The following is an 18,908-nucleotide window of genomic DNA, read 5'->3' as shown; positions in this document are numbered from 1 at the left end:
TGCTTCCTCCCGCTGTGACCGTCATCTTTCCCAAACCTTAACCAAGTAGCTTCAGCTGCCTAAACTTTGCCAAACCGTAAACACAGAGGCGACAGATCCAAACCAGTCACATGAATCTTTTTGTTGTGTCATCCTGATCATGACAGAGAAAACTCCTATGAGTCATTTTGTATTTTTGTCTGACTTTGACTTTTATTTCTGAGTATCTATTTCTGAGGCATTAGTAGAAGAACTTGTACTGATACTGGTGTGATTCCAGCTGTTTGAATTACTTTCTGATACAAAACTGTGATGGGTGGAAGTTTTACAGCCTGTGAAAAACAGAAATCATTGTACAGAGAGATGTGAGCAGTATATGATCTATTAATATTATAGAGGAATGAAGCCTATAGAGGACAACTGTTGAGCAGTGTCCTTTTACTGGGCTGAGTGTAACTGACCACTGCACAGCAAAAAGAACCAGCAGACTGTAGTTCAGTTCAAACAGTCCTAAAAAAAATCTCCTTTTCACCACCGGGTCGAGAAAAGATTGGGTGGAGAATTGAAAAAGAAAAATCTTATACTAAAAACAAAACTAGTGAGTCGTATTTCTGGAGCAAGGATTTGTGGGATGGCAGTGTCTCCTGTGGGAGGGTTAAAACTGGGTGAATGAACTGTTAAACTTATGTATTTAATATCTGAGCTGATAATTAAACAATGTTTTTATGTAACCTTGATAAACTAAGAACCTTTTAGTTTTAAGCCAATCATAACCTAGACGCCTCGACACCTGCAGACCTACAATGAGCTAAAGGAAACCGAGGCTCCTTCTTTTGCATTCAGACAATTCAAACTTTTCAAGATAGAAGCTGCAGTAAGAATTCTCTAAATCCCCACATATGACCCTGGTTTCTAAACATATCGTGACACATCAGTGTGTGACCATAGGGCGGCGCTAACGCTCCACCTGAGCCCAGAGAGTCCAAACGTCTCTGCAGAGCTGCAGCGATCCAGAGGCTATTTAAAGAAGCTGCTGCCCTGCGGCTGTCACTGAGGAATGCTGCTCTGGGAGACGCTGATCACACATGCAGGAGCGTCCAGCGCTGGCACACAGTGTGAGACAGACTGACTGCAGATCACTGCTACACACCAGCATATGGCCGGGTGCAGGAACACATGCTGCGCTCACATTCTGCACATAGATGCACAGAAAAGCTAAAGGAGAACAAACATGCACATAGTTGGAGTGTGAAGAAGTCTGCATGCTTTGTGTTTAAAATTAAAGACACAAAGAAAATATGCAAACACGCAGACCTCTCCTCGGGCCCCTGTGTGTTTTATCTCAGATGGCCCCTGCACAGTTTGCTCTGTCTTCCATTTTTTGGTTTCCCTTAAAACCAATTTGTGTAAAACTGATATCGACCACAAAATTATGACTGTGGATCTGTGTAAAATAAGCATATATCTGCTTCTCATGGGGCCCAAACGCATCACGCTGACAGCTGTTTGCTTTTTTTCCTTGTAATTGCCAGAAATTTTTGCCTTTACCGAAATCCTAACAGATAATTTATTGCTCATTAAACATGGAAACAAGGCAGTAAAATCTTTGAAAAGTCAGGAATTAAATCTACTAGTCACTGACGTCTTTAGACGGAGGAATTATGGGGATTTTGGTAAAAAATCCACACTTGTGTAACAAACCTTTTTAAGAGGAATTTAACACCTTGTTAAAGCTACACAGTCACTTCACAATGTTAAAATGCATTCAGACCCATTGCTGTTTATTTTTGGTCTAGAAAGCAACATTATTCAATTATTTCCCACCTAATACTGTAAACTATGACTTTACAGATCATTTACCAACTCAGAAAAGTGTTAAATTTCTCTTAAGTAAATTATGACATGTTTTGTTTGACATAAAGCACACAAATACTTCAGATTTACGAGGCCAATCAGAAGTGAAGCTGTGGGCACAGAAACCAGAGTTTACTAGAAAACTTCAAACCATGCATTAGTGGTAAAGAAAATTTTGTTTGTTGTTTTGAGCTGTTTAGAGTTGTAAAACATAATTTTATTACCAACGAATCTGATGATTATTTTAGGATTAATTGATTAGTTGTTGAAAGAGACGTCTTCTTTTATTCAAGCCAAGTTCAAAAGCCAAAGATATTCATTTTCTAATGATACAGAACAGAGGAAAACAGCTACTCTCCTGATAAATGACTCTTGCAGACAACTAACATTTATCACAGTTGTTGAGTTATTATTTTTTGAACTCAACCACTCCCAGAGCAGCCTGTTGTCCCGACACTGCTGTTACACAATGTGTCCAAAACTATGTGGACAACAACATGACCTCAACCGGACACATGTGGGATGAACTGCACCACATGTGTCCACACTGTGATGCTCAGGTGTCCGAATACTTTTGGCCACATACAGAGAGTCCACAGGTTCACTCAGAATCTTCAGAGACGCAACGAGGAGGAAACACTGGCTGACGAGTGAATCCATCATCCACAGCTATTTGTCAATAGCCAATAATCAAGAGGAGAGAATGAAGCTGAAATATATTAGTGATGAAGCCAATAATCGATAAATATATTAGTGATGACAGCTCATTATAAGAAGCTCAGTCTGACAGAGTCTGGACACAACCACAATCAGTGAGAGGAGATTCCTGGGTTGTCCTCTGCTTTGGGACAAGAGGTGATCGGTGATTAAAATGGACACACGTCTGACACACACACACACACACACACACACACACACACACACACACACACACACACACACACACACACACACACACACACACACACACACACACACACACACTAACTGTTGTGTTAGTCACAAGTGCATCACCGTCACTAAAACCTGGAAACTGGAGTTGACGAGCGCTGGAGGGAAGAGGCCGACTGCAGCAGCTCGTCCAGAGGTCACGCACAGAGAGACGACTGAATTTATTACAACACAACGTGTCTGTGAAATGAAATCATCCTAATTCTGCAGGACTTTTCCAGCGTCAGAGCATAACCCAACGCTACACAAGCAGGAGGGGGAGAAAAAAAAACTGAGCATTAGAACATTTTTCCAGGCTCTCGCTGCTCTAGCTTTTACCCCACTGTGTCTTATTACTGAGGGACAAACTTTGACTCCCACTATTAGAATCACAAAGTATTAAGTCCTGAAATATCTGAGTATCAGGGAGGATCCACATCTGATATTTTCCTCTGTCCCTTCTCCACATTTTTGCCCATTCACACGCACCAGTGACTGCTGTTTTGTTGCCATGGCAGCACAGCAGGAGGCAGCCATAACAGTTAACAAGCCCTCTGCTTCATCTTCGTGTCAGGGAAGGTTTAAAAACCAACTCTACGGGAATAGGAGCGTAATTGGAAGTTTGCATGTGAGAGAGTGTGTGTGTGTGTGTGTGTGTGCTCTGGACTGGCAGAGCGCTGGGAGTTTTCCCCCCCTTTACCGGTAACAGGAGCTCCTTGATGCCAGCTCGCTCGACATTTTCCAGCCCCCGCTCTCTGTCAGTGCCAAGCCCCTAATGCAGTTCTGCGGGGGGAATGTCTGATTGTGTTTATTGTGCTGCCATGGTCCACAGCAGACGTGGCGGTTAAAAATTATAATTTGTAAACCTAATTAAATCATCAAGAGAGCCACTAAAAATATCCCCAGGAGCTAATTAAAATCATGGACAGGAGAAGGAGGAGGAATAATGCTCTGAGCAAACTGCAGAGAAGCCACGTAAAGCTGCTGCAGCACAGCTTCTTACATACGTCCAGTCAGGTCCCTTTTATCTATATTATACTGCCTTAAAATAACAGTTCAATGTTGGAGAAAAAAGATTATTTGCTTGTTTCCAAGAGTGAGATGAAGATTAATATCAATCTCACACCATCTCTGAAGCTAAATAATTAATACATCTTGTTTGTTTAAAGTTCCATATAGTCTAAAGGTAGATGTCCATGTGTTTGTGATTATAAAGCAGGTCTAGGTTCTATATTAATACTGTGAAAGTATCAAAGCCTCAGTCCACAGAGAAATGCACACAGCCTGTATTCAGAAACTGAGCCTTAAAACCAGCCGTCAGGACTCCTGGAACTTTGTGATGTCACAACAAAGCAGTCATCTCTCTCTAAGCCCCGCCCACCTGGACCCACCATCCAACCTTTTAGCATTTGGTTCATACCTGAAATGTGCTATTTTAATTGGATCACTCAGAAAACAGTCAGCCAATCAGAAGAGATGCTCACTGACCTGTTGTTACTAGAGCTCCTGAGAGAGGAGATGTAAAACTACACTGAGATATATCTTCGTATGGATATCAACACGTCAAATAAAAGACAGAAGAAGAGTACCAGTCAATACAAAGATGTTAGTGGACAAAGTGAGGCTGAGACACGTCTTCACCCTGCCAACAGAATGACTAACACCTGAACTCTACAACTTTCACCAGGCATTTCACTAACTCAAGAGCTCAGCAGGTACCAACAGAAACAACCTGAGTTATGTCAGTGTGTGTGTGTGTGTGTGTGTGTGTGTGTGTGTGTGTGTGTGTGTGTGTGTGTGTGCAGGGTTCAACAGGAGGTTTCGTCTCATGCAAAACTTTGTCTCACTTCTCATATTTTGTTGAAATTTCAGACATTTGCTAAAAACTGCAGCATTTTGATGGAAGTGTCTGTGACGACACGCAGGTTCTTCGACATCAGGATTGTGCGATGAATCGAGTGTGTGTGCTGCAAACACAACACCACACACACACACACACACACACACACCTACTGTTTCTATATGTGCTGTAACGTAATAAGATGGAGTGTGATGACGTGAGAGAGTATTAAATCACTGCTGGCTAATGTGGACGGCAGAGGTCACACTCCTGTTATTAGTGAGTCTGGCACAGAGACCGTGAGCCACATTCATTTGGCCACACACACTGAATCCATATAATTGAGGTTCACTGCAAATGTTCATAATAAAATTACACTCAGTGCCCGAGTCAGTGCTACAGATTTCATTAGGCTTCACCTTTAAAATAGATTAACAAGGGAGAGAGGGCCACGTGCTACTGTTCTCACGCCGTTAACAAAAACTGAAGTTAAATACATCAAGAAACTTTAACGAGTGTGTAAAAATAACCCCATTTATTTTTCTGAGATGGAATTATATTTATTTCAGTTTTTATTTTTCCAGTGAATAATAATTTCTGCTCAAACCACAGGACTCGTAACGATGTACAAAACAGTCGGGCCGGCGTTCAGAGAAAACACAGGACCCACGTTCTGAGATTTATTTATTAGGAAAGTTTATCACGCAGAAAATTTAAAGACTGGCCGTCTGCAGAGGGAAAGTGCTGCTGACTGCAGTGATGTAATGACCTTCAGGCTGATATCAGTGAGGATGTCAGCATTAGTTAAAACTGGATCTCACATACCTGAATGCACAGGATTATTTCAATATCTATATGTACCGTGTGTATGCAAAATACAACCCAGATTAAATAATGAAGATTATTATTAATCAAACCCTATTAATGAATTTCAGACAATTTTAACACAGAGAATCGTTAATTATTGAGCATTGGCCTGAATCCATTAGCAGGTCTCTTGACATCAGAGAGTAATTCAACATGTTAGAATAAAAAGTTAATATTGTGTTAGGGCTGAACGATAGTTGTGAATATTTTGACGGATACTGTGATTGTGATATGAGACATGATTTCAGAAGGAAAAATAAAATAAAAATGATGATGTGATCATTTGTTCCCTAACATGAGGAGAATATGATTTGCAACGATGGGGCATTACATTTATTGTATTTTGTAACAAATTTTACCTTTATCAAAAAAAACAACAAAAAAACTGCAGCTCCTGTGTTTTGGATATTGCACTTGGTCATATTGCTATTTTCATGTTATTCTGATTAATTGTTCAGCTGTGGATTGTCTTTGTTTACACGAGGACTAGCGTAGAACAGTACATGACTTTCTTGGTTATGTGATTTTTCTTGTTTGTTGTGATGTGGATGCAGGAAGCTACTCATCCCACTTTTATTTGTGACTTGTGAAGAGATTTTTTCAGTTAACATAGACCTCTGGCATGTATGAAGAAGGTTTTAAGTTAGTCCTGGTTGTTGTGCGTTGTAGTAGTTGTGTTACCAGTTGTGAGTTATGATTGTTATGAAAGGGACGTGTATTTTATTGCAGCTGCTTCAATACAGCAGCTAACAGGGATCTAAATAAATCTAAATCTAAATATGCTGCAACAAAATTTTCCAGGTAACGAGACAAAAACTTTCCGCAATTGGAGAAACAAGCGAGAGACAAAACTTTCCGATGCAGATAAAGTTGCATTAGAGGAAAACATATCAATTATCTTTTGAATATCAAACATTCTCTCTCTATAGACTTGACTGTTTTTTTTAAGCTGTTTAAATCTGTCGTTTGGGACCAACATAAACAAAGCAGAGCTGATGAACAGTTCTAGTGCCAGTGTACAACCACCCATTAAGCTGTTGCTACTGTGACTACAGCAGCTTTATCTGCAATAAGCTAACAATGCCCCTGCCAATGCAGCGATTGGGTACGACTGCAAAGACTACAACACCACAGGGGGCAAGTGTTGGATTTTCACTGGAGTGTTTTTCATTCCACAATCATGTTGACTGAAATAAGGTCTTCAGGGACCATTTACAGATAAAATAACCAGATGTGAATGGACATTAAATTACACACTTAAAACATCAAGTTGCTTCATTACTTTGATGGAAAAATCCCATAAATATTTAGCCATATAACAGTCATGCTCATTGATCTGCAGCGTTGCCCACAACGGTTTAATACGACAAGAGATATAAATTAAAATAAAAGGACAGCAAATAAAAAGCTCTGTGTAGGGTATCATCTTGATTTTATCTTGCGTGAACAGAAATAAGATACAAATCATGACCAAAAGAAAAAAAAAGTCCCATCCAAGTCCACTGGTAACATGATGATCCCAGCGCCATCATTGTGTCTGATAAAGCTGAAAGTTATTGCCACAAAATCAGCAAAGTGCAAGTATTGTCCCCCAAAGGATGCTCAGCTAGTTCAGGATAAATCACTGCTAATAGAGAAGTTTTCACTGGTGAAAACTGCGTCTGAGGAGACTTATAAACAATTACAGCTCTCTCTGTGTCACAGACTAAAACACATATCAGAGGGGTGGAGGATATCTGAGCAGAGGCCTCATCTCTTCAGCCCTCTCCTCTCACTTTCCTCCTCTTTCTGGTTTTGACTGAATCATTCCCAGATGTGGTGGCAGCAGCTGTATGCGAGTGAAGGATGGTTCCGTGTGTGAAGGAGGTGGCAGCGGTGGGCTGGTTAGCTCCGTGCCAGCCTCCCGTCGGGGTGTTCTGGGATGAAACGGCACCGATGGATGGAGGGGTTGGTTATGGAGGCAGGTCAATAGCTTTTCCAGGGTGTCTGCCAACTTCAATGTGGTGGAAAGAAAAAAAAACGACAAAACAAACAAAAACACCCAACTGTGTGACGCGTTGACTTCCAGACTCCAACACCTAAAGTTCAAATGCATTTACACACACCAACGCTTGTTTTCCAACCTTCTTTGATGGCGTTGACTGTGCCCAAAAGCACGCGGTCCATCCCGTAACGTGCACGACGAGGACTAAATGTGTTGTGTGTCAAGATGAGGTCAGGACGAGTGTGTTGCGTGCAGCCTGCGGCGGCGGGAAAGAGCAGGTCACATGGCTGAAAAAAACCCTGGCTGGCCTCAGTGTTTAGCTGCAGCCCTCTCTGCGTTTCCATGGCTATTTACTTTGAGCGCCATTGTTTTGCTTTAATGATGCCAAAAGAACAAGAGGCATGAAGCAAAACAGGATCTGAATCTCTTTAACAGCACACACTGAGTCCAGACGCTCAGATGCTGACTGCGGCTGCAGAGCGAGGGCCTGAGCTGGAAGTGGATTATTCACCTCTTCTCCGCAGCGGGGACGAGCGAGCGGCCCAGCCAACTCCGCTTTATAACACAGGATCAAAAGCACTCTTCATTTATATGAAACCAAAGCCTGCCGGCAAATCATCTCGGCTGACATGGAGTTCTGAATGAAATCACATTAAAGGCTGTTTGGGAGGAAGCGGCGTACATAAATAAGAAGTAAACCCGGTTTCGGCTGCGTAAGGTTCTGTGAAAGGTTTTAGGATCCATGTCAGTGAACTCTGTGGTTTTATACCAGCCAAAGTTTTTATTTTGTTGCTACGTGACCTGAAGAAACCAGAACATTTCTGCTTTGAATCTGAATTTTACAACCTCCAGCACGACTAATGAAGTTGTAGTAATTTAAGTTACTTAATAGAGCCGACCCACAGCTCAGAAACACTTATAATCACCAGTTTAACCTTTTTTGAACCCACCTTCCTTTTGTTTTATCCACTGACCTTCCTGCTTCATCCCTCCACCTTCACTCACACCTATTCATCCTTTCATCCCCTCCACATCTTAATCGACTACAACGATGTGGTTTCTTCTCTCCCTTTGTTTTTGTCCTGATTCCGTTTTATTAACTTCAATTTAAAACCAGAACCAGGGTCCGACCTGTAGAATGTTTGTCTGAATGGTCTCTGCTACATAACCAAACAAAGAAAGACATTCTCCTCCTTCCCAGCCTCCACTACATCTGTCCCACACTTCCTATGTTCTTCCCTTTAGATCCATCCATCCTGAACGTCCAACACACCCCCTCCATCATTAAGCCTTTAATCATACACTGTTGTGCTACGGCAACAGTTGTTCATCATCAGGTCTGGATATTATTTGAAATTTTACAATCCCAGTGGCCATTTGTTCTCACATATCTTTTTTTAAACTGCCTTATTTTGCTGAATTTAAACACTTTTTTAAATCTAATTAAAATGCCACATTATTTCACCTAATTATTAAGTTTGAAGTTGTTTTCATATTGACCTTTTTCTGTTTTGAAGGGATTATTGTGCCCAAACAAATCAGTAGTGACTAATGTATCTGTCCAGCCAACATCAGACGACACGGACGCAGAATCAGGTAATAGCAGCAGGTAATGCTTTTCAAGACAGTCATGTTCATCAGGAGTTTTTATTTCTCTAAATTAACTTACCACAACCTGTGCAGCTGCATCTGTCTCATCCGAACTCCTCGTCACAGGAGGAGGAGACTCATTTTCAATCCCGCCTACTAAACTTCGACTCTCACTTGTTTCTCCAACTGGGAAAAAATGAAACAATCTCCAAAAATGAATAAATACATTTTCTTCAGAGGCTTTCAGTGTCACACAAACAGCTATAAATATTATATTATTAAACTAGAAGGCCATGCAGAGAGTGCAGCCCTCCGCCAAGGCAATTGTCAAACAACATACACCAGACTTCAGGGAAAAAAATTCCAAATTCATAATAAATGATCTGCATCGGCACCAGAGTTCTTCCTTAGTCCAAGTCTCATCACTCCATAAAGTTTGGTGCAAATCAGTTCAGTACCTTTTGTGTAACGCTGCTGACAAATGAACAAACTAACAGACAACATAAGCTCCTCGGCCGAGAAAGTAACGGTAAGAAAGAAAATCAGGCAAAATCACACTGAGAACCTGATCCAGCACTCAGTGACACCTTTGTGTACTTCACACTTTTCAAAACGCTGTGGACACAAATCAGCTGGTTCTCAGAAACTGAAGCTCAACACACAGCTGTCTCCAAAACTGATAATCATAGACAAATAAGTAAGCAATAAATACGACGGGGCCTCGGTTTGGCCTTGTTCAGCCCCACAGTGGAAACCACTGCTTTCTATTCTTGACCAAACAGTCACAGGACATAAGGTTAGTGCTACCATAGTGTGTGTGGAATTAACAGTCTATTTCAGTTTAAACCACAACTGATGTCATGTATTTTGTGGGGAGTGGAGAGTCATAAATACTAGATCTGATGCAGGGCTGGTTGGGTCATTTATCCTGCTGCCTGAATGAAAGGCCTTCAGGGACTAATCAACAAGTGGGCCCATCCACCGCTGCAGGAACGTGTTTTATATCGCTCGGTGTACCTTCACTAGACAAAGATCACTCTCAGCTTGGTGGAACCTAAGCTGGACAGGTCCAATTTTACTGGACGAGTGACTTTAAAAGGCTGGAACTGACTCTGGAACAGACAACGGGAGCCGGGCTCGTTGGATCAGGATCAGATGTTCCTGCACCACCTCCCCACCAACCCAGGCTGTCTGAGATACCTGAGCCCCGGAAGTGAGCGCTGGCTGTGACGGATGGCCCGGAGCCTGCAGCTCAGGCTGATGATGCAGCGTGATACTCCCAGAGAGGCAGGAAGGAGAGAGGGGAGCGGGGCCTGGACTCAGCAGCTCCTGGGGCTAAAACACAGCTGCTGCTGCTGCTGATGGCTGACCTGTCTGCCAAAGAGGAAATCTTGAATCTTGTCAACGTAACACCAACAGGTCCGCGGAACCTGTGTGTCAATGTCCAAGTTTGCGGGATGAAGGGCCTTCAGGCTGTTTTCCACTGCTATCGAGTGTCTCCATATGCATATGCATCTGTGTTTGAGTGTAGTGGAGGGGTCCGCATACACACCCCCTGACCTGTAGACACACTGACATCTCACCACTGTGTGTTTATCTGAGTATTAACTATGCTGTGTTTCACCAGGACGAAGGCGAGAGGCTGAAAAACCTGAAATCTGAGCCAACAAACAGCTTTTTTGGATGCAGATCTGACACCCAACACTCTTTTACAGCACCCCTTCCATCCTCCTTCATTCAGAGGTGTGAGCGCTGTGTGTCAGCCAGAAAGGAAATTACCTCATCCAGGGACTGAGGGGATGGGGGATCGACACAAAGATAAAAGCAGCACGTACTCCAGAGGAGGGGCTGAGGGGTAAAAGCAGAGCTGAGGTCAGCAGAGGAGGGGCAGTACACACCAGCATGGGGCATGTAAATCCAGATGTTTTTGTGCAATTAATCAATTAGTTGACAAGTCGAACAACATAAAATCATTGAACCATTCAGTCACTTAGCAAAGAAAAACAAACATTCTCTGGTTCAGCTTCTCAAATCTGAAAATTTGTTGCTTTTTTACTTTTCTTATTAGGTTCTCACTCAACTGAAGATGACAACTTTGACTCTTTGCTTTATTTTATGTACGAAACTTCCACTAAAAATAAAAATTTTATCTAAATTGATTATTAAATAATTTCCAGAGGTAGACATGTCACCTTATCAAACGTTCAAAATAGTCTGGCTGAAGAAAATATGAATCTACAGAGACCTACAGGGGTCAAAGCTGGACTGTGGATTGCAAAAGTCAGTGCAGGGATTAATGAACTGTCACTCTGACTCCATCAGATCAAATCTACAAGAAGATCTTAGTGAGTACAAGCACGTGTTGATCACTTATTTACATGTAAACAACGTCTAATCATTTTATGCAGTCTGCACACGGCAATTACTAATATCATTATATATTTATTTATGTATTACCTATCTACCATCTGTGTTAATGCTGTGCTGTAAATATCAGTTTGGGCTTTAACTACCTGCTGTACAGCATATTTTTGATTCTTCTACAAATAGTAGTATACATGACAACAAGTAGATCATACTGCTGCTTCCCAAATTTACTGCATTAATATATCCCTAAATAAATAAATTAGAACATCTCTGATTTTTTTGTGGTAGTTCTGGTGCAGCAAATTCATGTAATGCTGGATAACAGCAGTATATGGAGGTTGTGTCTACACTGCTGAGAATAAAGATTAAAAACAAGAAAAAGAGGCTGTGCACGTTACAGTTTTAGCATAAATGCATAATAAAACCAGAGTCTAGTGCATAAGCACCAAACATACTGTATCTACAGTGTGTGTAGGAGCGTATATGTATGTAGGAGTCAGGCTCTCAATGGGAACACAACACAGATCCTCGCAGAACAAAGAGAGGATGACATCATGCTCTATAATCTCCTCTTGACGACCATGGCGTCAATCACAAAGTCATCTGTCTCATCCTCTCTGCCCCTCAGCCCTCCCCCTTCCATCTATGTTACTCTCACAGTCAGTCACCTGTCAGAAGTACATTCTTCGGCTTACCTTTTCGTTTGCTTTGTTAGTGGTTCAAACATGTTTAAATGGTTCTAAGATGAAATGAAGCGACACAGGTTTGATTAACAATTGATTAATTGACTAGTTGGAATTAAAGAGCTGCTCACAATGTTGCAGAGTCCTGGATAATGTTACAGCCATTACATTAAACTTTAAATGTAAAATCTTTAATTTAAAATTTTCCACAATACTACAATACCCATGAACCTTGGCTGTTAAAAGTGTGAATCAGTAGCAAATCCAGAAAACTTTTGCTGCAATTGGGAACAAAACCACAGCCAGAGTCATTAATGCTGAGTTCATTTAAAACTGACCTGGAGTCAGCAAGTGAACTGATCTAAAGTGCTGAATGTTTTATGAGGTTTCTAAAGTGCAAGATTAACTTCAGCAAAAAATATTTTTAGCTCTGTCTGTGAATGTTTCGTACTGAAATGCTTGTTGGGAGCTTTGGGTAGTTGACTTCCATCGACCTTCATGTCCACAGGACAAAGAACCTGATATTTTCTAACACAGCTGTTCATTTTATAAACTGATGATTGAACCAGGAGAGTTTCAAGTCAACCAAAGACTTGAGGAGCTCCGGTGGTTAGTCACTGGTTAGATGTCCTGTACAAAAGCAGGTCGTCCGTGCAGCTTATTGTGACCAATCGTTATGTTTCATTGTCAGTTGACCTCTAGTGACCTTAGTAACTAGTGCGACAATGGCTGCACTGGGAGGAGGTTAGGGTGGATGGATGGCTCAGTGTTATTTCTGTTATCCATGTCTTTTTGATGACCCTAACAGCATGTTTATTTGGTCCTCTAGCTGTAAAGAAGAACCACAACCTTTTCCAACCTTTACATCCTCACTGGTGCACTCCTATGGGTCGTATCTGAGGTCTGGGAAGACAGCCTGTATGGTCTTTCAGGTTGGAGCACTTGCTGAAAATACACTGTACTTTTACTTCCAGAGTCCTGGACGCCAAAAATATCTCATGATACTCTACTGATTCTGAGTCAGACACCTGTAGCCACAACCTGGTGGCTGTTAGTGGCAGTGCGTCCTGGGGCAACCTCTGCGCTGGCTTTAGATTTCGACCTTGGTGTTGGCTGCTCGACAGCAACACATTTTCTGTTCTAAAGAACTGGCAGAAACGCTGTGTCCACAGTATCAAACATCTTTCAGGCGCTGCATGTGTTTGCTGACTGTTGGCGCTCAGACCGGAAAGACTTGATTTCTGCAGGTCTGACAGGAAACCATCCCGCTAAGCTAATCTTCCACAAGCCTCCTTTTGCTCAGCAGCGGTGCCAGAGCTAATCAGTAGATGTCAACACACCCATACGAACTCAGTAATGAGCACATGTAGAAACATTACATGTAGAACACGCAGATCCCCCACTGCACACCCAAACAGTTGAAAACAATGATTACTACAATTCATGATGAACTTCAGATCAACGCGCTCGCTCGACCTCAGAGACAAGGAAACCAGAACGAGTCCGCACAATCTGCTCGTCTAAACAGCGAGTCATTACCAAACCATCTCCTGAGCAGAAACTAATACCTGTTCCAAAGCCTCTGCTCTGTACACATGCAGGCAGCATGGGCAGCAAGGCCAAATACTTTCCATCAGTTTGTGTAAGCAATGATAAACATGTTACATCTAATCATCAGAGCGTGCATTTCATGTTATGGTCGGGGCAGAGCTTTTGCAGCCAAAATGCCCAGTTTTCCCATGGTTGTATTTCAGAGGGAGAGTAGGTCTGCGTCTAATTTCTGTGTGTTTATGGCAGATCTAAATTATGGTATCAAATTCGCCCCAAACTGAACCAACTGCCAACTGTCATGGCCGACCCTCCCATACAGGCCACTTTTGTCTCTGGGAAGTAGTGTAACCCAATCTATCCCTGAATTTCTGGCTCTCCGCTTGGATTCATTTTGCTGTACGGGGAGAGAGAGAGCAGACAGATCTGAAAAAACAAACACAGACCTTTAGAACAAAGTTAGTGGTTCTTTTTTTTTTTAGTTTCTTCCCCAAATAGAAAGCAGAGGAAATGCTGCCGGCAGAGCCACGTTTTGTGAATGAAGCCCAGCTGACAAACAGAGGAGGACTTGGACTTTAAAGAGCTCAGGATGTGTGTGTGTAAGCCCGAATTTACACAGTGTTATAAAGCAGAAACACACACCTACCTACACACACACACACACACACACACAGTCACCAGTATAATGACAGGGAAACGCACGTCAATGATATATCCCTCATGTTTCTATGATCAACAGTATAATCTTTGTCACTGTGTTGCGTCATTTAACTAGAATTGTGATGAACGATTTGTCCAGGAGATGGCGATGTTACAGAAGAGAGTCAGGTGTCGAAGAGCGTCAAAACTCCTCACAATGATGGGCACAGAGAAATTAAAACAATCCCAAAATAATTATTCTCCATTTCTTCTCAATATAAAGCTGCCAAATCCTTTTTCCATCCCCCTGATGTAGAGACGGCCGAGTGAAATACAGCAGGATGCAAACGTACTACTGTTCTGTTACATGAGTACACTGAAAAATACAATGAAATTATTTTTAAAAAGTAAGTAATAATGATGACTTTTACTCACTACCCTAAAGTATATCATGCATTTAACAAACATGTGCTTCCATGAGAACAAACTTTTCTTTTAGATCCATGATTTTCTCACATAGGAGGAGAATTGGTCTCCACAGACGAGGTCGCTCACAGTGATGCTCAATGCCAATTTTAAGTTTTATTTATTGTACTGTGGAGAACAATTAATTTTTTCATTGTATAAAAGTCTAAGTCCACCTGCTGAGACAATCCATCACTTTTTTTTTTTTTAAATATGAATTTTACATTTAAAATGGAAAATATCCTAAGATCTACTCCCACCAGCACTTCTAACTATGATGTGCCAAATCTGCAAACTCCCCAAACACCAGCTGACTCTCAGCTCAGTGATGTTTCTTCTCTGACAGGCTGCTGTGAAGAAGGGACGGCTAACAAGGCCGAAACCTGATGAATGTGATGTTAATCATAGTAAGCCACATTGCCTTCTCATTTTCTTTAGCTTAAAGGTCCCATATTTTACACCTCTACTGAGTTTTACTTGAAGTGTTGATATCCATAAGAAGATGTATTTGGGGTTTTAAGAACCAAAATGTAGTTTTACATCTCCTCTGCCAGGCCTCTCTCTGGAGCTCTAGTAATAACAGGTCAGTCAGCCAATCAGAGGAGAGGCTCTGAGCCTTTCTTCAGGTGGGCTGAGGGCAGTGACTGTTTTGTTATGACATCACAAAGTTCCAGAAGACCTGACGGCTGGTTTTAAGGCTCAGTGTCTGAATACAGGCTGTGTGCATTTCTCTGTGGACTGAGGCTTTGATACTTTCACAGTATTAATATAGAACCTAGACCTGCTTTATGACCCAAAAAAGACATGAAAATCTACCTTTATACTACATGGGACCTTTAATCAATCAGTGGGGACACATCAGTTTAAAATCTCAGGGTTCACACAGGAAAAACAGAGTTTACGCCACCTCTGGCTTTAATCATGGCAGTGGATGGAGGCAGGTTAGCAGGAGTTTTTGCTCACTGCTCCAAAACACACTGCAAGTAGTTAAAAAATTTCATGTGATTAGTCCAAGGCTGTATATGGATGTTTTGATTATGCAGAGCTGTCCTTGTGTTAGTGAGAACTTTACCACAGCAGTCAGAGAAAAGGCTAAATGCTCTTCAGTTTGCAGAGCTCAGTTTCAGCATCAGGCTCTGCCACAGGTAGAGTCCACATGTGCACATGGTTGTTTATGTGCTGAGTGTGTGTTCACTGACGGCCTGTAATGTCAGAAACATATGGCTGCTAATTAGCTGCTGGAATGTTTTTCTTTATTCCTGAAGGTTTAAGGCTCCGATCCAACAGAAGCTACGTGCGCGCACACACGCACACACACACACACACACACACACACACACACATACAGACAGCTGTGTAGAACGAGATGTTTGTGAAGGAATGTGAACAGTGTGACCAGTGAACGTCCACATGGCTGAGCATCAACTGTACAGATGCGTGCGCATGGATGGCCTCATACAGTGCACTCTGCAGACTATGTGAAGGCCTACAGTCAACGTGCATGAAGTACAGGACAGTATAGCATGTGTATGTGTACAGTTGCCTGTGTATGCTCCTGTGTGTGTGTGTGTGTGTGTGTGTGTGTGTGTGTGTGTGTGTGTGTGTGTGTGTCTGCATGTACTGTATACACTGGATGTGTGCCCTCGTTTCTGTTGTCTGTGGATAGAAATCAAAGGGACAGAGAGCGGAGCCCGAGGCCCTCGCTGCACTGAACCATCAGTTGGCAGGATGAGAAGTGACTGTATAATGAGACAGAGAGGTAGGGAGGGGGGAGGGGTTAATAGGGGTTGACGGAAGGAATGGATGACGTGATAGAGGGTGGAGGAAAAGGAGGATGGAGCAACAAAAAAAAAAAAAAAAAAGGGATGTAGGAGTGAATCAGGGCAGAGGGCACATCAACCTCATTTCAGACTGTGAGCCAATTAAAACCAAGCCAGTCTCCTCTGGGCTCTGTTCAGCAGCTCTGGCGTGTTGGGTGTGGAGGGTGGGTTGATGGATCGGCACGTCCTGGTTTAGTGTTTCATCTCGAACTAGTAGGCGGTGTTGAGCAAAACAAACAAAAATCGTTCCCTGCACTAAGTTCGGATCCACAGTGACAATGGATTGCAGAGAATGTCCAGCTACAAAAGATACATTTTTGGTGGAGTACTTCTTAACCTGTGAGGTTTTAGATGCCTAAATGTAACCATACCATAATCACAGAGTGCCCGGTGATGTTTTTTTGTAGGAATACACATTTTAAGCTCCATTAACTGATAGTTTGGCCACTTGGAGGCTGCAGAGCAGGCATCGTGCAACACTGACATATAATTCCCTTACGAAGTTGTATTATGGCTAAAATGCTGACACATCTACATCTAACAGACACAGAGCAACATGATCATCTGATTGGAGTCACGTTTGTGTCCCCCTGATGAATCAAAGTCAAACATTCATTCTCCTTTTCATTCTGCTTTGGTCTCCTCCAGCTCCTGAGGCAAACATCTGGCTCTTTAGCTGCTAAAAGCTCCACTTTCTTCAGCAGCTGGTCTCTAACTGCGTCTGTCTGCTGCCTGCTGCTGGAAACACACAGACTGAACCAGACAGGAAATCTGCAGCAAAAATGATGAGCTAAAAGAGGCTGAAAAGCTCCATGGAGCTGCAGCATCACCTTTCACATTACAATACTTATCTGATCCCATGTTAATATGTAAAAAAAAATCTGATGCTTTAAAATATTGTATTAACTTCATCACCTAAATGTTTTAACTTTCACGTTACAACTATTTAATCCAGTGTCATTATAAATATAACTGATGAGTAAAATCATTGGCAACCAATGTTCTACACTTAAACAATACTAACATTTGTCTATGTTGAAGAAAACTGAAAAATAATACATGAAAAAGTACACATAGCTTTTACTTAAGTAAAAGTGATAACACTGAAAAATGTTTTCTTACAGTACAAGTATTCTCAACAATATACTCAAAGTAAAAACTCTAAACTTGTAAGAACTCATTGACCCTCTCAGAGTGTTATATTATTACAGTATATATCTTATTATTGGAATATTAGCACTGATGCATTAACAAAATAGAAGCATTTTAATGTTACAGCGGGTTGAGATGGAGCTAATTTAAAAACTATATTTACTGTTGGTTAGTTTAATTTAGTTTCACTTATATTCCATAAATTGATCATGGATTCTGTTTGTAAATGAATATAATGGAGCAATATTTCCACCTGAAATTTGGTGAAGTAAAAGTATAAAGTAGAAGAAAATTAAAAATATTCAAGATATCACAGTAATATATACATATATAAATGATATATTTTCAGCTTTGGAATTGCAGTTGAAATAAAACTGAATCATTAATTTTTGTTCTATAGGAACTGATTAAGTGATTAAGTTACATAAACTAAAAATTTAATTACAACTGAAACAATATCAAGTTTATTTGACTAGAAACTTTTTCAATTTCAAGCAAAGTCTGTTTTTGCAGTGTTCAGAACTGTGCTGACAGTACGGTTACACAGTAAACGGGTTTATAAAAAGCTAAAAACTTCTCTCCTAAGATGAATAGAAACTACATATTCTAGAGGCTGACTGCAGTTATTTCACTGCATTTATTTCCCATATTACATAACCGACTTCAGCTGAACAGGACTGAATGTATCTGTGAAGCTGTGTGTGTGTGTGTGTGTGTGTGTGTGTAAAAAGCCCAGTTTAACAGCTACCACAGTGTCAGTCAGTCTCTCTGTGTGAGGAATCCAAACATATAATATATTCTGAGGACGGAGGGGACTTCAGGACATCAACTTCACACTCGGTAGCTTTGACGCGTGTCAGAACTTCAGGGTTCAGAAACGATCTGGGTGTGAACCACATTGAGGGACACATCGACTGCTCGTCTCCACCAATCAATTTTGACCTTTTTTGGAATGACATTTAAATGAATTGCATTATTACACTGACTGGCAAATAAAACCAACTTTTTCCCTTTAGAATTACTTCTTTTTTAATGTCTCTGCAGTATTAAATGAGTCTAAAACCGCAAACATGGGAAAACATTGTGGCACTGCCAGGTGAATTATGGATTCCCCCAGCGCCTGGCTGCCGGGGCTGGCGCTGCGGCTGCACTTCATTAGCTATCTCCACTCTACCTTTCTCTGACAAATT

General features: G+C 41.5%; 1 protein-coding gene across 2 annotated transcripts in view; it reads right to left on the bottom strand.

The window, feature by feature from the left end:
• The window catches only part of pde4dip (phosphodiesterase 4D interacting protein), a 94,506-nt gene that overhangs the window by 45,013 nt on the left and 30,585 nt on the right, over positions 1-18,908 (bottom strand). The gene's annotated exons all lie outside the window — the stretch shown is intronic.

The sequence above is a fragment of the Trachinotus anak genome, unplaced genomic scaffold (genome assembly GCF_046630095.1).
Source record: "Trachinotus anak isolate AG129_WGS33_773 ecotype Australia unplaced genomic scaffold, CSIRO_AGI_Tana_v1 ptg000010l, whole genome shotgun sequence".
NCBI lineage: Eukaryota > Metazoa > Chordata > Actinopteri > Carangiformes > Carangidae > Trachinotus > Trachinotus anak.
The sequence above is the reverse complement of the archived record's forward strand: the minus strand, read 5'-3'. Positions and strand labels throughout refer to the sequence as shown.